The sequence below is a fragment of the Peromyscus leucopus genome, chromosome 1 (assembly GCF_004664715.2).
Source record: "Peromyscus leucopus breed LL Stock chromosome 1, UCI_PerLeu_2.1, whole genome shotgun sequence".
Taxonomy (NCBI): Eukaryota; Metazoa; Chordata; class Mammalia; order Rodentia; family Cricetidae; genus Peromyscus; species Peromyscus leucopus.
The window spans coordinates 156,710,988-156,726,003 of record NC_051063.1 but is presented as its reverse complement, the minus strand read 5'-3'; the positions used below and the strand labels follow the sequence as shown (position 1 = coordinate 156,726,003).

The following is a 15,016-nucleotide window of genomic DNA, read 5'->3' as shown; positions in this document are numbered from 1 at the left end:
CTCTGTTTGCTTTTAATGCCATGAAAAGCAAATTAGAAAAATACAACAAGAAGGATATTAAAACTGTTAGGTAAAAACTATGAAGCAGAACCGGAGAAACACATGAGCAATGATGTGGCACAGAGACAGGAGCGTGGAGATTCACCTGCCAGGCTTATTCTGCTGGCTGACACGGGCAGCATTAGGTTCTCTGAGCCTCTGTCTCTGAACCTGTAGAATAAGGAGCCAAGGCTGGATGCTCTCTGAGGTTTCATGTGTCGTTTGACTATGAAAGCCCTTGGCTATTGCCAAAGCACTGCGAGTAGTCATGTCCACATATTATTTGACTCCGGGGTAAGAATGAGAAGGGTTTGTGGCACCGCTGGGCTCCTGGTGTTTGCAACGCTCTAACAATGCACTGTCCCCATCTGAGAGCAGGTGATGGACTGGCATTCTTCTCCTGTCCTAATAAGGAAGACTGGGCCCTCAGTCAGAGCGAGGCCAGTCGAGTTCCTTGCTCTGTATGGTCTACTCTATCCAGGCTCCGGTCAAGGAAACAAGCAAGAGCCTCACCAAGGGACCAGCAGAAGTAGGGATGCTATTCACGAGATGAGGACAGCCAAGGCATGTGAGGTGCCTTTAAAATCCATGCCCTAGTTCAAGGGCATGGGGCTGTCCACGTGAGATGCTTAGCATGCTCAGGCACCCGCAGCTGTACCAGCAATGAGCAGAGGAATCAAGAACCAGAACACCAACTCTGAAAGTTTTTGCTGTACTCAACGTATTGCCAAGGGCCTTTAAAAAGTCTGTATGCTTGGCCAGTGTGCTAGAACAGGTCTACAATTCCAGCAATAAGGAAGATTAGTAGTTCAGGATCATTCTCAGCTACACACAGAGTTAAAGATCAGCCTAAGCTACATGAGACCCTATCTGGAGGAGGAAAAAAAAAGAATTCCTACAATATTTTATTTCTAGAAATTATTCCTTATAAAATAATTACTAGGGGCTGGAGGGATGGTTCAGTGGTTAAGAGCATTGGCTGCTCATCCAGAGGACCCAAGGGGCAGATAAATCTGTAACTCTAATCCCTAGGGATCTGATGCCCTCTCTGACCTCTAAGAGCACTGCATACCCACAGTGTACAGACATACATATAAGCAAATCACCCCCACACATAAAAAGTACAGGGAGGGCTGGAGAGACGGCTCAATGGTTAAGAGCACTGGCTGTTCTTACCGAGGACCTGGGTTCAGTTCCCAGCACCTACATGCAGCTCACAACTGTCTGTAACTCCAGTCAAAGGAGATCTGAAGCCCTGTTCTGACTTACAAGGGCACCAAGAACATATGTGGTACACAGACACACATGCAGGCAAAACACCCATATACATAAAATAAATAAATTTTAAAAAATAAAATTTAAAAGTACAGTGAAAAACAAAATCATTATAGAATTGACTAAACATTTCAGTATAGAAATGCCTAACTTCTAACAGCAAAATCTCATAAACAACCTAAATTTCCAAAATAATCACATAAATTGTGACATATCCAAAACAGTATCAAGATATTATTTTTAAAATGTTAAATAACAATTTTTAAAGGATAGCCAATATAGGGAAAATGATACCAATATTATTGCAGGTGGGAAAATCTAGATTATCAGGCAGCCATACTCGATGCAATATCTCATATTTTTAAAAATACTATAGAAAATGTGGAAAGGTATATTAGAATATTATGAGCCGTTTTCTCTGGGGTAGTTAAAGCACATGTAACTCTACAATGAGCACATATTTTTAGAACAAGAAACTTAAAATAACTTTTAAAAATAAATCCCTATCCTGCCTACCTCATAAAGTAATAATACAAGCCAATAAAAGAGTGAGCTTGTTTATATCCGAAAATGGAATGCCCAGGAGAGAGGCGGCCCCAGGCCTGGTGATCATGTCATCTCTGGGTTAGCCTTCAGGGGCCGGGGATTTAGAGCCTTCTCTTAAAAGTTCTGCCCCCGATGTGTCCTGGAAAGGCAGGACTGGCTGTAGCCACCATCCCGCCTGGCACCATCCCGCTCAATGACACACCTGAATGAGGTAACGCAAGCAGTTCACAATCAAGAAAGAAATGGGGGACAAGCCTGAGGAGCCGAAGGCTTCTCCAGTTCCTTCACCAGAACTTGCCTTCACCAGTTCCCATACCCTAAGTGCCAAAGGCCACTCTACCACGAAAACATGGTGCGTGGACCTCTGCCACGGGCTCTGGGCCAGGCACCGTGTTTCCACGCTGCTCCTGAGGCTCACTACGCCACCATGTCACAAGAAAAGAGGGAGGCTACTGAAATAACCCCCAGAGGCTATTGAAGTAGCCCCCAGACATTTTGTTTGCCCCATCACTGGTCTGAACCATTGTTTTAAAGAACAATATACCCTTCCAAGACAGCCAGGACTACATAGTGAGACCCAGTATCCCCCCTTACCAAAAGGACACACTTAGGCAGGCTTGGTCTCAACTGATACACATTAATATCCCGACAGTTCAACAGAGAAAAGTAAGAGCAAAGGAGGAATTGGCTAGGCAAAGCTAGAACCCAGTGCAGCCGCACTTTCAGTTCAATATATGACCTCGGGGGCTCACTGCCTCTGCAAGGACTCTAGCACCTGAACTAGGAGCGGCCCTGGGCTCTGACACCTCCTATGTGCACCACGCCCAAGGATTAAGCTGTCAGTAACAGAGACAGGAAGAAACAGGAAGTTCACAGTGGGGGGTCATGAGTACTGGACAGAGAGAGGAAGCATTGCCTAGGAAAGTGTAAGGATGCTGGGGGATGCAGAGCCAATGCTGTATAAAGAGAATGGCAGCTCAGCTCACACCTGTGATGCTGAGGCAGGAGGACAGTAAGTCTGAAGTTAGCTTGGGCTGTGTAGCATGATCCTGTCAAGGAAAAAAAGGAAAGGGGAAGGGCGGGAAGAGGAGGGAAGGGGATAAATAGGAATTGATGTTACATTAAAAACAGGAATAAAGTGACTGCCCATGGGGTTCACCAGAGAAAGTAGGGATACTTCACAGGGATCAGATGAGGCCCAAGCAATGCAAAGAACAGACACTAGAGTAAAAGTGTCAGCCCTAAAGTGTGCATATACATGTGAGCAACACTAAATGGACTCAGCAGGATGGATGGATATGTATGTGTGCACGCATGTACGTATGTGTACACGTGTGTGTGTGTGTGTGTGTGTGTGTGTGTGTGTGTACAGTGTGTATTTTATAAATAATTACAGAAAATGACTCTATGAATTTAGGGAGCAGAGAAGGAGGTGAGAAATGATATAAATACAGCACAGACCTTCCTTTAATCCCAGCACTCGAATGGCAGAGGCAGGAGGATCTCTCTGAATTCGAGGACAGCCTGGGCTACAGAGCAAGTTCTAGACCAGCCAAGGCTACACAGTGAGACCCTCAAAAAAGAAAAGAAAAGAGAGGAGAATGCAGAGGTGGGGATGCAGAGGTGGGTTTGCAGAGGTGGTGGATGCAGAGGTGGTGGATGCAGAGGTGGGGATGCAGAGGTGGGTTTGCAGAGGTGGGTTGCAGAGGTGGTGGATGCAGAGGTGGTGAATGCAGAGGTGGGGATGCAGAGGTGGTGGGTGCAGAGGTGGGTTGCAGAGGTGGGGATGCAGAGGTGGTGGGTGCAGAGGTGGGTTGCAGAGGTGGTGGATGCAGAGGTGGAGTTGCAGAGGTGGGGGATGCAGAGGTGGGGATGCAGAGGTGGGGTTGCAGAGGTAAGGGTTGCAGAGGTGGGGATGCAGAGGTGGGGTTGCAGAGGTGGGGATGCAGAGGTGGGGTTGCAGAGGTGGTGGATGCAGAGGTGGGGTTGCAGAGGTGGTGGATGCAGAGGTGGGGATGCAGAGGTGGGGTTGCAGAGGTGGGGATGCAGAGGTGGGGTTGCAGAGGTGGGGATGCAGAGGTGGGGTTGCAGAGGTGGTGGATGCAGAGGTGGGGATGCAGAGGTGGGGATGCAGAGGTGGGGTTGCAGAGGTGGGATTCCTATCCTGGTTTCTTGCTGCTGTTTGACTTGGCTGCAGCTTGCTCTCTGCAACTCCAACAACTCAGTGAGGGAGGGCGCACTTCCTCTTTGAAGGTGACTCTGCTGTCTGGGGAAGGGGGGCAGGGGTCTGTTACGCCGGTTTTTTTCTTACCATTCCATCTTTTAAAATGATGAGAAGAGACAAAAGTGTCAGAGATGAAGCAGGGGCAGGAGAGGGAAGGGAAATCAAGGTGGAGAGGTGAAGAGTCTTTCAGTAGTGAGCATCTGTACATCCCCTCCTTTCTGATGTAAAGAGAAGTGGGCTTCATTACCCCAACCTCTATGCACCCACCCACCTGTCTCCACCTTCCTCCCAAGCCTGCCAGTTGACAATGAAGTGCCTAGGTGAATCGGGCAGGGGACCACGGGCAGGAGCGTCCACTTCTCCCCAGCTGCCCTCCGGAACACTCTGAACTGCCTGCCTGCTGGGGCTTCTCAGCTGGGAGGGCTGCTAACGACAGTGAATTAATTTGGGTATTGTGAGGCTGAGGTGCCACCTCACTGCATGAATACAGTGTGCTGCTGGCTTCCTCTGGATCATCCAGGTGTCCCCAGCATCAGGCCATCACAGGCAAGTGTGACCCCTAAGGGATGAGGCAACCTTGGGGGCCGGGAGAGTCCCGAGCCAGCAGGGAGCAAAGGCGTGGGGGATATTCCAATGATGCAAACACAAAGGAAAGGCCAGCCTCTGGGTCAAGTCCACAGCGCGGAGGAACGCTGGCCATCTGGCAGCAGATGGCTGTTCTATTCTAGACCTGGCCATTCCCCTGGAGAAAACCCCTTCCGTAATGGTGCTGTCAGCCTTGTTCTCAAATCACACCTCATGCTCAGATACAGCCAGGGCACGTAAACAAGAGCTGAAGTCTCGGCAGCCTCTGAGAAGGAGGAGCAGCAGTTTGTTTATAGTTTTTAATTGTCTCTTTAAAAGATTTCTTATGTCTTGCCTGAACACATAAAGGCAAAAATAATACAGTATATCTATATGTGTACACATGCATATTTGTACATATATTTATACACACACGCACATGCACGCACGCGCACACACACACACACAACCTGGTAAAGTTCATTTTACAGAAGGGAAGAATCTGGAAGAATGAAGCTAAGCATATGGAGCAATCAATGCCAATGGAACAAAAGCTATGAACAGCAACACTAGCCTTCTCGCCCCACCCTGCTCCCAACAGAAGGGCCGAGCACCAGGGTTAAGTGGGCGGGCTGAGGCAGGAGGGGCTGGGGATAAGGTCTAGAAGAGGCTTGACCCCAGGAGGGACCCATGGCAGGGGGAGTCACTGGAAAGTTTCCTGGGTGCCCTAGCAAGACATGACAAAGGCCCAGATTCATGGGCCTACTTTCTTTATATTTAATTGGTTGAATTAAAGGTGTTAACTGCATGCAAGTCACAGGAAAATGGGAGAAGGGGGTGGTCAGAGATCAATCTCATGCCTCAGTCCACCTTGCTCTTTTGAGGTACGGTCTGTCACTTTTGTCTCGGACTTGCTGGCTAGCCTAGGCTGGCTGGCCACTGAGCCCTAGGATCTGCCAGTCTTCACCTCCTCAGTGCTGAGGTGTTAAGCATGGACCACGATGCCTACCTCTTGTGGGTTCTGGGGATTGAACTCAGTCTGCATGTTGTACTGCACGTACCTAAAGAAATGAGCTAGAACCCCAGACCACAGAAAAATCTTCCTAATAAAGTAGTGCACTCCCCAGCCTGGCTCCCACGTTTCACTTCCAGGCTAGCAAAGAGGACGAAAGCTGAATTGGAAGGGTCCAGCAACTCAGGTCTGTCCATTCCTGTCGGTTCAACAGGAAGGTTGAAAAAGCATTTTTCAGACCATAAAGAGGTATCAAAGGAAACTCAAGCTGATCTGTGTCCTCAGCATTTTCCTCCAATGTCCCTGGTGCTAACAGGGCCACCTGGGGTAGAAAAAGACAAATCTTCTGCAAGGCAAGATGTCTGGGTGGTAGCCCAGTTCCACCTGCTGTCTGCGGCGCAGCTGGGGCCAGGTGCTTAGCCTCTGAGTCCCGGGGCTCCCATGTGTAAGACAAAGACACTAATGGGCATTTAATATGATTAGCAGAAATAAATGAGACGGCATACACAGCGAGCGCTACGTAAAGAAAGCCCCAACAGTCGGTTTCTCACTCTGCCCAGTCTTACACACTTGTCTCTGGGAAATGCTGACTGGTCCTGAGGGTCTCTTTCTGGTTCCCCTTAGCCTTATACTAGAGAAGGTACACAGGCTGAAATGTGAGCCACCAGGTTCACAGTCCACCAGGTGTTAGCTGCTATCTCATCTCATGTTCACTTCCAGCGAGTGCCCTGCACATCTTTTCTTTGCTTTTAAAAGTCAGGCTGTTTCTCTAATTGTTGTTGATATACCAGAGTTCTATAGCAATGGTGAAGTCAGGTAATGTGAAACCCGGTAACCTGAGTCAAGTCTATTCCTCTTTTATAAACTACTGTGGACACACGGTCCTTTTTGTTTCCACATAAATGTTAGAAACAGCTTGTCAACGTCCATGGTCCCAAAAGCCTCATGGCACTCTGATTGGGACTGCATTACATCCACAAATCAGCTTGGGACGAGATAGAAACTGAGCACCGCTGTCACGCCGCTGAGTGGATGTGACAGGTATCTTCCTCGCACAGGCCTTCTTTCGCTTCTTCAGCAGTGGCTGGCAGTTAGCGGCACTACCCCCCCCCCACCATCATCACTGTGTATGTGTGCATATATTTACCTGGGTGATGTCTGAGCGTATGAGTGTGCAAACTTGTACGTAGGTGTGGCATGCAAATGCCACAGAGCATGTGTGGAGCCCAGAAGACAACTTTCGGGTGTCAGCCTTCACCTTTCCACCCTGACTGAGGTAGTTTCTCCACTCACTGCTGCGGAAGCCAGGCTAGCTGGTCCACAGCCCCCTTGAGACTCCTGTCTCGGCCTCCATCACAGGCGAGCTGCTGTGTCTAGCTTTCACATGGGATCTGGAGAATGTACACTCAGGTTGTCGTCTTGCACAGTTAGCATGTCTACCCACAGAGCTGGCTCTCCAGCCCAAGGCCATCTCTACACTGTACATGTGTACTCAAATGTATGTTCTAAATAGCTTACGGTTTTTGAGACAAGTGTAAAAGACATTGCTTAAAGCTTTGTTTTTAATTCTCGGATGCTACTATATATATATTTGGTTTTTCGAGACAGGGTTTCTCTGTATAGCTTTGCGCCTTTCCTGGGACTCACTTGGTAGTCCAGGCTGGCCTCGAACTCACAGAGATCCACCTGGCTCTGCCTCCCGAGTGCTGGGATTAAAGGCGTGCGCCACCACCGCCCGGCCACTACTATATATTTTAAAAATGACTTCTGAGTCTTGGTTTTAAATATTACTAAACTAAATTGCTTTCTTATTAATATTTATTTCATATATCCAGGTTTTCTTCCTGGACAGTCAGGTCAATCCAGGAACAGCTTTCCCCGCCCTTCCTTTGATTTCAGGCCTTTCCTAGCTCTTTCCTATTCTCTGACACTGGACAGAACCTCAAACCAGTGCTAATTCTGGAAAACAATGAGAGAGGACACACTTGCCTTATTCAATTACATTTCTTCTTTTAATTAGGATGACAACATTTTACAAGTGCTCTATATTAAACTGCTTAAGTTCCTTAATGTTTCTAATCTGCTAAGGATTTGTCACAAATGGGTGTTAAGTGCTGTCCAAGATGTTCGTGCATCAGTTGACATTGTTACTCAAGTTTTTCTGCTTTATCTTGTTAATGTGTAAATTACAGAGACTTTCAAATGTAAAAGCTAAGATTCCTCCCTCAGATAAAAAGGCGCGCGTGCATCTGTGCATGCGTGTGTGTGTGTGTGTGTGTGTGTGTGTGTGTGTGTGTGTGTGTGTAAGAGGAGGAGAATGTGTGTGGAAATGGAATCTTAGACCTCATGCTGATCCAGTGTCTACCACTGAGATTCCCACTCCCTTGGCTCTATTTTTAAGTACTTTGTTAAAGATTTTGTTTATGCTTATGAGATAGGTTTCTTTCTTTGTAATGTCTTCATTGGAGTTTCATATCAGAACTACACTGACTCCAGCAAGTAAGGTAAGAAGTGTCCTCTATCTTCTGAAAAGAATAATATTGAATCATTGTTATCTCTTTCCTTAAATGTTTCATACAACTTATTAATGAAACAGCCAGACTACAGAGCTCTTTATGGGAAATTGTTATTTATTTATTTATTTATTTATTATTATTATTGGTTTCTCTGTGTAGCCTTATTATTATTATTATTATTATTATTATTATTATTATTATTATTAGTTTCTCTGTGTAGCCCTGGCTGTCCTGGAACTCACTCTGTAGACCAGGATGACCCTGAACTCAAAGATCCATCTGCCTCTGCCTCCTGAGTGCTGAGATTAAAAGTATGTGCCACCTTGCCCTACAAAGGAAAATATTTTTTAAAGATTTAATTTTTCACTTAGTGTGTGTGTGTGTGTGTGTGTGTGTGTGTACACGCGTGCACGCGCATGTGCACATTCTGCATATATACAGGTGTCTATGGAAGACTTGGAATTATGTGTGGATTTTGAGAACCAAAGTTGGGTTCTCAGAAAGAGAAGCAAGTGCTCTTAACTACTGTGCCATCTCTCCAACCCTGAGAATTTTTTATAGGCAATGTTTTAGATAGGTAATTGATTTCCTTATTAGATATGGTGATATTCAAAGGGTGTGGTTCTACACCCTTGTAATCAGGGTGGTCTAGAAGCTAAGACAGGAGGATTAAGAGTTCAAAACAAGCCTTGGGCGGTGGTGGCGCACGCCTTTAATCCAGGACTTGGGAGGCAGAGGCAGGCGGATCTCTGTGAGTTCAAGGCCAGCCTTGGTCTACAAAGTGAGTTCCAGGAAAGGTGCAAAACTACACAAAGAAACCCTGTCTTGAATCCCTCCCCCCCCCAAAAAAAGAGTTCAAAACAAGCTTTGGCTGCATAGAGAGGTACTGTCTCATTATAAATTTACGTGTGTGTGTGTGTGTGTGTGTGTGTGTGTGTGTGTATACATACACATATATGTATGCATACATGGTGAGTTTATAAAGACAATACATATATACACATAAAGTTAGTCTTTCAGTGTTGGTGTGTTTTACTTTTCACATCCGAGTCTCCTGGAGCTGTTACTGAATTTCTGTACCATTTCCTCAGTGTCCTTTAGTAAGCTGTTAAACTGTAGTTGATAATGACTTTCATCCTAAGATTGGGATTTTGTGTCTGTTCTCAGAAGTCCAGCTGGAGGAGCTTCATCAATGCTGTTGATTTCCAAAGAATTGCTTTGGGGTTTGTTTCCTCTCTTCTGTGCTATTTCACTAAGTTCTGCTTTTTCCTTCCTTAACCTGCTCCTTGGTTCCTTGGGGCCGTTTTCTTCAGTGTCTCAGCGATGGCCTCGGCTCCTCCCTTCTCTAATGAACACACCTGAAGCACTGCGCGAGCTGCACCCTGCAAATGGAATGTTCGACTTGAACTGCTCCTCAGTTCGGAGCCTTCAAAGGTTTTTTAGAAAGATATATTTTGAGGGCTAGAGAGACGGCTTTAGTAGTTAAGAGCACTTGAGAGCACTTAAGAGCACATCAGAGGACCTGGGTTCAATTTCCAGAACCCACATGGCAGTTCACACCTGTCCATAACTTCAGTTCCAGAGTCCACATAATACACAGACATACACATGAGCAAAACATTCATACACATAAAATAAGTATTTAAAAAGATATATTTTAAGATATATATATGTGTGTGTGTGTGAGCATGTGTGTGTGTGTGTGTGACATGTGTGACATGTGTGACATGTGTGACATGTGTGAGCTATCCACAGAGGCCAGAAGATGGCATCAGAGCCCTGGAGCTTACAGAAGGGCATGAGATGCCCAATGTGGGTGCTGAATGAGAAGCAATCCTCACCACAGAGCCAACTCTCCAGCCCTCTTTTTAAATGTTTAAGTCATTTCAGAAAAAAGTTGCAAAAGTATACAGACATTTGCCTGCCTTCACTCACACCCAGATCTGAGCATTTCGCCACCACTGATCCTCTTTTCTCACTCTTCTTAATTTTGATCTCTAAGCAGTCCAGTACCTTATCACCCACCATACGTGTGTGCTTGTAACCTAGGAATTCAGCCATCAAAACTGAACACCTTAACTTCCAAGGACCCTCAGCACCCATGGGCTCTGTATCTGTAGAGACAACCGATCCTGGGTTGAAACTGCTCGCAAACAAGCCCCCACCACCTCCAACAGAGCCCGGTATGTGACTGTTGTGGGATACTCTCTTTGTACACTGTGAAGATGTGTCACTGGTTTACCTCACCTGCCTAGGCACCTTCTGATTGGTTCAATAAAGAGCTGAACGGCCAATAGCTAGACAGGGAAGGACAGGTGGGACTTCTGGAGAGATGGAATCTGCCAGCCAGACATGGAGGAAATGGGATGCACGACACTGAGGTGAGGAAACAAGCCACATGGCAGAACACAGATTAATGTAAACAGATTAATTTAAGTTTTAGGAGCTAGTTAGGAACAAGCCTAAGCTGAGGCCAAGCTTTCATAATTAATAAGAAGTCTCCGGGTCATTACTTGGGAGCTGGTGGTCCAAAGAAAGACCAGCTACATATAATCCCAACTACTTGGGAGGCTAAGGTAGAAGATCACAAACTCCAGGCCTTGCCTGGGCTGGTTAGCAAGATCCAGTCTCAAACATAGAAAGGGGCTGGGGATGTCACTCCGTGGTAGAGCGCTTGCCTGGTATACACAAGGCCCTAGGTTCAAGTCCCAGTACTAGAAGAAGCGGGGAGGGGGGGGAGCCTCAAAACTTTTAAAATTTATACTTTTTTTTCTTGTCAGTATTCCCAAAATACAACAGGACAGCACCTTTTTTTTTTTTCTCTGACTTTCATGACTTTGACTTGCATGAAGAATGTTTTTAGCCACTCCTCAGAGGGCTTTTTAATCAGTTTTTAAACAGCTTTAAAACAGCTTTCACCTGCTTCTATAGGAGGGCTGGTCTGACAGCAACTGTCCCAGCAGCACCAGGAATAAAGGGAATCAATAAGCAATACTCTCCTGACCACAGGGCCCAGAGGGCAACCCTGCCCGTCCACTTGACTGGCAGGACTCTTCTGACATCTATCAACTAGACTAGCTCAGTTATGTGGCCTTCTAACCCTTGACAAAGCCTTTCCAAGCACCTATTTGATTATGCTTAAGATGCCAGCCATACAGAATTAAAAGTGGATATAGTACAGAAAGGTTTACAGTAAGAAGAAAAAACTCTCTGCCTAACATTAAAAGAATCATCCAAATGAGCAGCCGCTCTGTTCAAGGCTTGGCACATCGGTGGCAGCAAAAGCAGAGGAAACGCTGGCTGAACATCAGAATATGGCAGTTTCCAGTCCTGGTTTTACTGCTCCAAAAATGGCTTTGAGAAGTCACTTACTCATGCAGGAAGGCTCTCCTTGAATCCCCTCCTAGATGTAACGTCTGTGCATCTCAGTTTCCTTACCTGAGAGGTGCACACAACTCTACCCAACCTTTCTAAATGCAGCACAGTCAGGAAAAAAATATGTAATAATGTATGCTTGGGTGTGCTGGAAGCTGAAAGAGCAACAGAAATTCAGTAAAACATCTGCTATTATAGGAATCAGAAGCCTTGGTGGGAACACAGGAGAAAGAAACAGGACTGGAACAGAAGAATCTACATTCTATTTGGCTTATATGTCTATGTGTGCACACTCCAATATGATAGCTACCAGCCTCATGTGGCTCCTGACACTGAAATCACTTAAAATTAGAAATCCACTGCATGGGTCACATTCTAACCACACTGCACATTCTCATCAGACACACAGGGTCTCAGCTACTATGCAGAATGGATACAGGTGACCACAGACAGCTGTACTGGACAGCACTGATGGCAGTATTTTATACCCTGTGCTCCTACAGCTGCCTGACTGGGTTGCTACTGCAAAATAAATACTTAACATGACCCATTGAAACCAAACCAAACTATCTCAGAGTTGAAAAGGAACTAGTCTCTAGGACATCATGGGCTCTGACCAAAGCAGAACAGCATCAGGTGAGGAATTCAGGAAGAACTGTTATTGCTTCTCAGTATTGCTTACTGTTACAGATTGAGGAAACCACAGCCAAGGGAATGGAAACGCCCCACCGAGAGAGTTGGCATCAGAGTTCAGAGGGGAAGCCTGGAATTCAATAATCCTGGCTTTGCAGCAGGATATGGCTTGTAAGAGCAGGTCTGTCGCTCACTAGCCACCATCTCTGAGTCTCATTCTCCCTGTCTGTAAAGTACGGAACAATTATCCCAACTCTGCCATAACTGTCATGAGGACTGAAGAGATGGTGGCATCTAGAAAATACTCAGCAGGGGAACCCGCCAGCCACGGTAAATGCTACCTGCTGTATTAGTAGCAAATACATTGCTCTTTACACCACACCACAAACCCGGACTGGGAAGACTGGGGCCACCACAAGCATCATCGTCACAGAGCCGGTAAGTATAGGAAGGAACAGCTTGGTAAAGAGTGCCAGGGGAGCAGAATGAGGAACACACTGTACAGCAGTAAGGGCGGAAGAGCTCTCACAATTGCATGCAGCAGCGGCAGCAGCAGCAACTCCACCTTGAGATGTGCAAAGGGAAATGTATCACGTATGTGTCTGTGTGCTCTCATACCTCAGTAGGTGTCTGAGGAATGGAAAAGATGTTTGCATTTCTATGACGCTCATGCTGAGTCTACCTGAACAGCCTGAACTAATAGATGACAGTTCCGTCAGCACCTCACACAGCTACCCCAAGACAGACTCATCCGGGCCTGCTTCCGACAGAGGGTTCTGAAGTCTCCAAGGCTTCTCTGAGTGCCTACTGTGTGACTGAGCCCTGACCTCCTGCCTCACGGGTATGACATCCATAAAATATGGTGACCACTCCCTCTATGGATCCATATACTTCCCCCAGAAGGCCACCGTGCATGAGATAGACAGATGATACAACACAATGAGACAGTAATAGGAGAGGCACACTCTAAGTGAGTGGAGAGTTCCGTCAATTCACTGTGACCTCAAATGCCTGTTTCCTAAAATGCTGTGGTTACAAAGTGAAGTGGCCTCCATAAGCGCATGCGGTTCAGCACCTGGTGCCCAGCTGAGCGGATGGTGCTGAGGGCAAGGCAGCGGAACTTTCAGGAGGTGGAGCTTTGCTAGAGGAAGTAGCTCTTTGAGGCCAGGCCTGGAGGCTTCACAGGTTGGCCTTATTTCCTTTTTCCCTCGGCTCCTGGATCCACGATGCGGTGTGACAGGCCGGCCTGGGGCTCTGGCTGCCATGTCCCAACCGTGATGCGCTGTATCTCTTCTGGAACTGTGACCCCAAAGAAGCCCTCTCTCTCTTGAGCCGCTCTTGTTAGGGAGTTTTCTCCCAGCAACGAGACCATGAAGAAGCTCCCGATCTCCAACTCGCCTTTGCTGTCCCAGCTCTACTGTGGTGTCTCCAGGGAAGAGGAAAGCCTAAGATGGCTCTGCTCAGACCTACAGTGGACATCAGTCGGGGAGGCGGGACTGTGCTGGGCCCCAAGTCCTCTGCAACCGTCCAGATGTTGGAGCTGAGACAGCAATGTTTCACAGCTGTCTCTCTACCCGGGCTAGACAGGCACACCAAGTCCAGCCTATGTCCGTCCTCTCCCTGAAAGGGCTTTGCTCTACAAGTCCCAGCTCCTTTGGAAAATGTTAGGGCTCTGTTGTTCTCACGATTCATGCCAACTCCAAGTTCCTTACGTAACCAATGCCCCCTGGGCATCCGAGTATGAATGACTGAGGAAGAACACAAGAACCATGGGAGTGATCCACATCCAACTCCAGCTCTGTGATAGCTAATTGTATTTCCCAAAGAGCCACGAGAAATTAAGGTTCCCTGAAAACCTGAGGCAATCGACTAACAAAATGTACACTTGAATATTTGCTTATTGCTTCATGGTTTATAAAACACTCTTACATTCATGGCCTATTCTGACAACAACCTGGGGCAGTAAGCCCAGAATATGTCATTTTATTTATTTGACAAATATAGACTGCCCAAGGATCAAGCCAGAGTATAAACATTTTTGGGTATTTTGGGGGGTATTTCTTTTTTGAGACAGGCTTTCAAGTATCCCAGGGTAGCCTCAAACTCACTACATAGCCAAGGATGACCTTGAACCCATGATCCTCCCATATCCACTTACCAAGTGCTAGGATGACAGGCATACACCACCACATCTGGTTTATGAGGTGCTGGAGATCAGAACCAGGGCTCATGCATGCACACCAGCTGAGCCATATTACCTCCACAGTATCAAGATTCTTAAGTGCTCTCCCTATCCTGTCCTTCCTCACTCAAGCCGCTGTGTGTGTTCCACACTGGTAGTCAGCAAGGACCTCAAGGAAGCACAGCCGTGGAGAAGATGCTCATAATGACCACCTCAACTTTCCTTGGTAAAAAAAAAAAAAAAAAAAAAAAAAAACGTTCCTCACTCAATCTCATTGTGCTTGCTATGGCAACACATTTTGCTCAGCAGCCATGAGCAACCTTTCCAGGCCAGCTGGGTTTCCTAATGCGGTCCATAGACGATGTCCCTACATGGCCTCCCTGCACCTGTGGTCGATACTCCCCCCCACCCCAAACATCTGGTCCCTCTGAATAGCCAGAGGCTCTGTGATCAACTGCTACAGCAGCTGTTTGTCTGCTAAGGTATCTCTGATTGCTTCCACTCCTGCTACCCATGGCCTTACCCTACTCCCAATCCCCCACTCAGATGACCACAGATACCCACTAAGAAGGCTTTCTTCCAAGCAGCAGTCTGCAGCTGCAGGAGATGGCCATCAGCACTGACAGTGTTCCCACAGAGAGCCACTGCAG

At 46.8% G+C, this 15,016-nt stretch overlaps 1 protein-coding gene across 1 annotated transcript in view; it reads right to left on the bottom strand.

Moving 5' to 3' along the window:
• Window positions 1-15,016, bottom strand: part of Sergef (secretion regulating guanine nucleotide exchange factor) — a 213,008-nt gene that overhangs the window by 136,100 nt on the left and 61,892 nt on the right.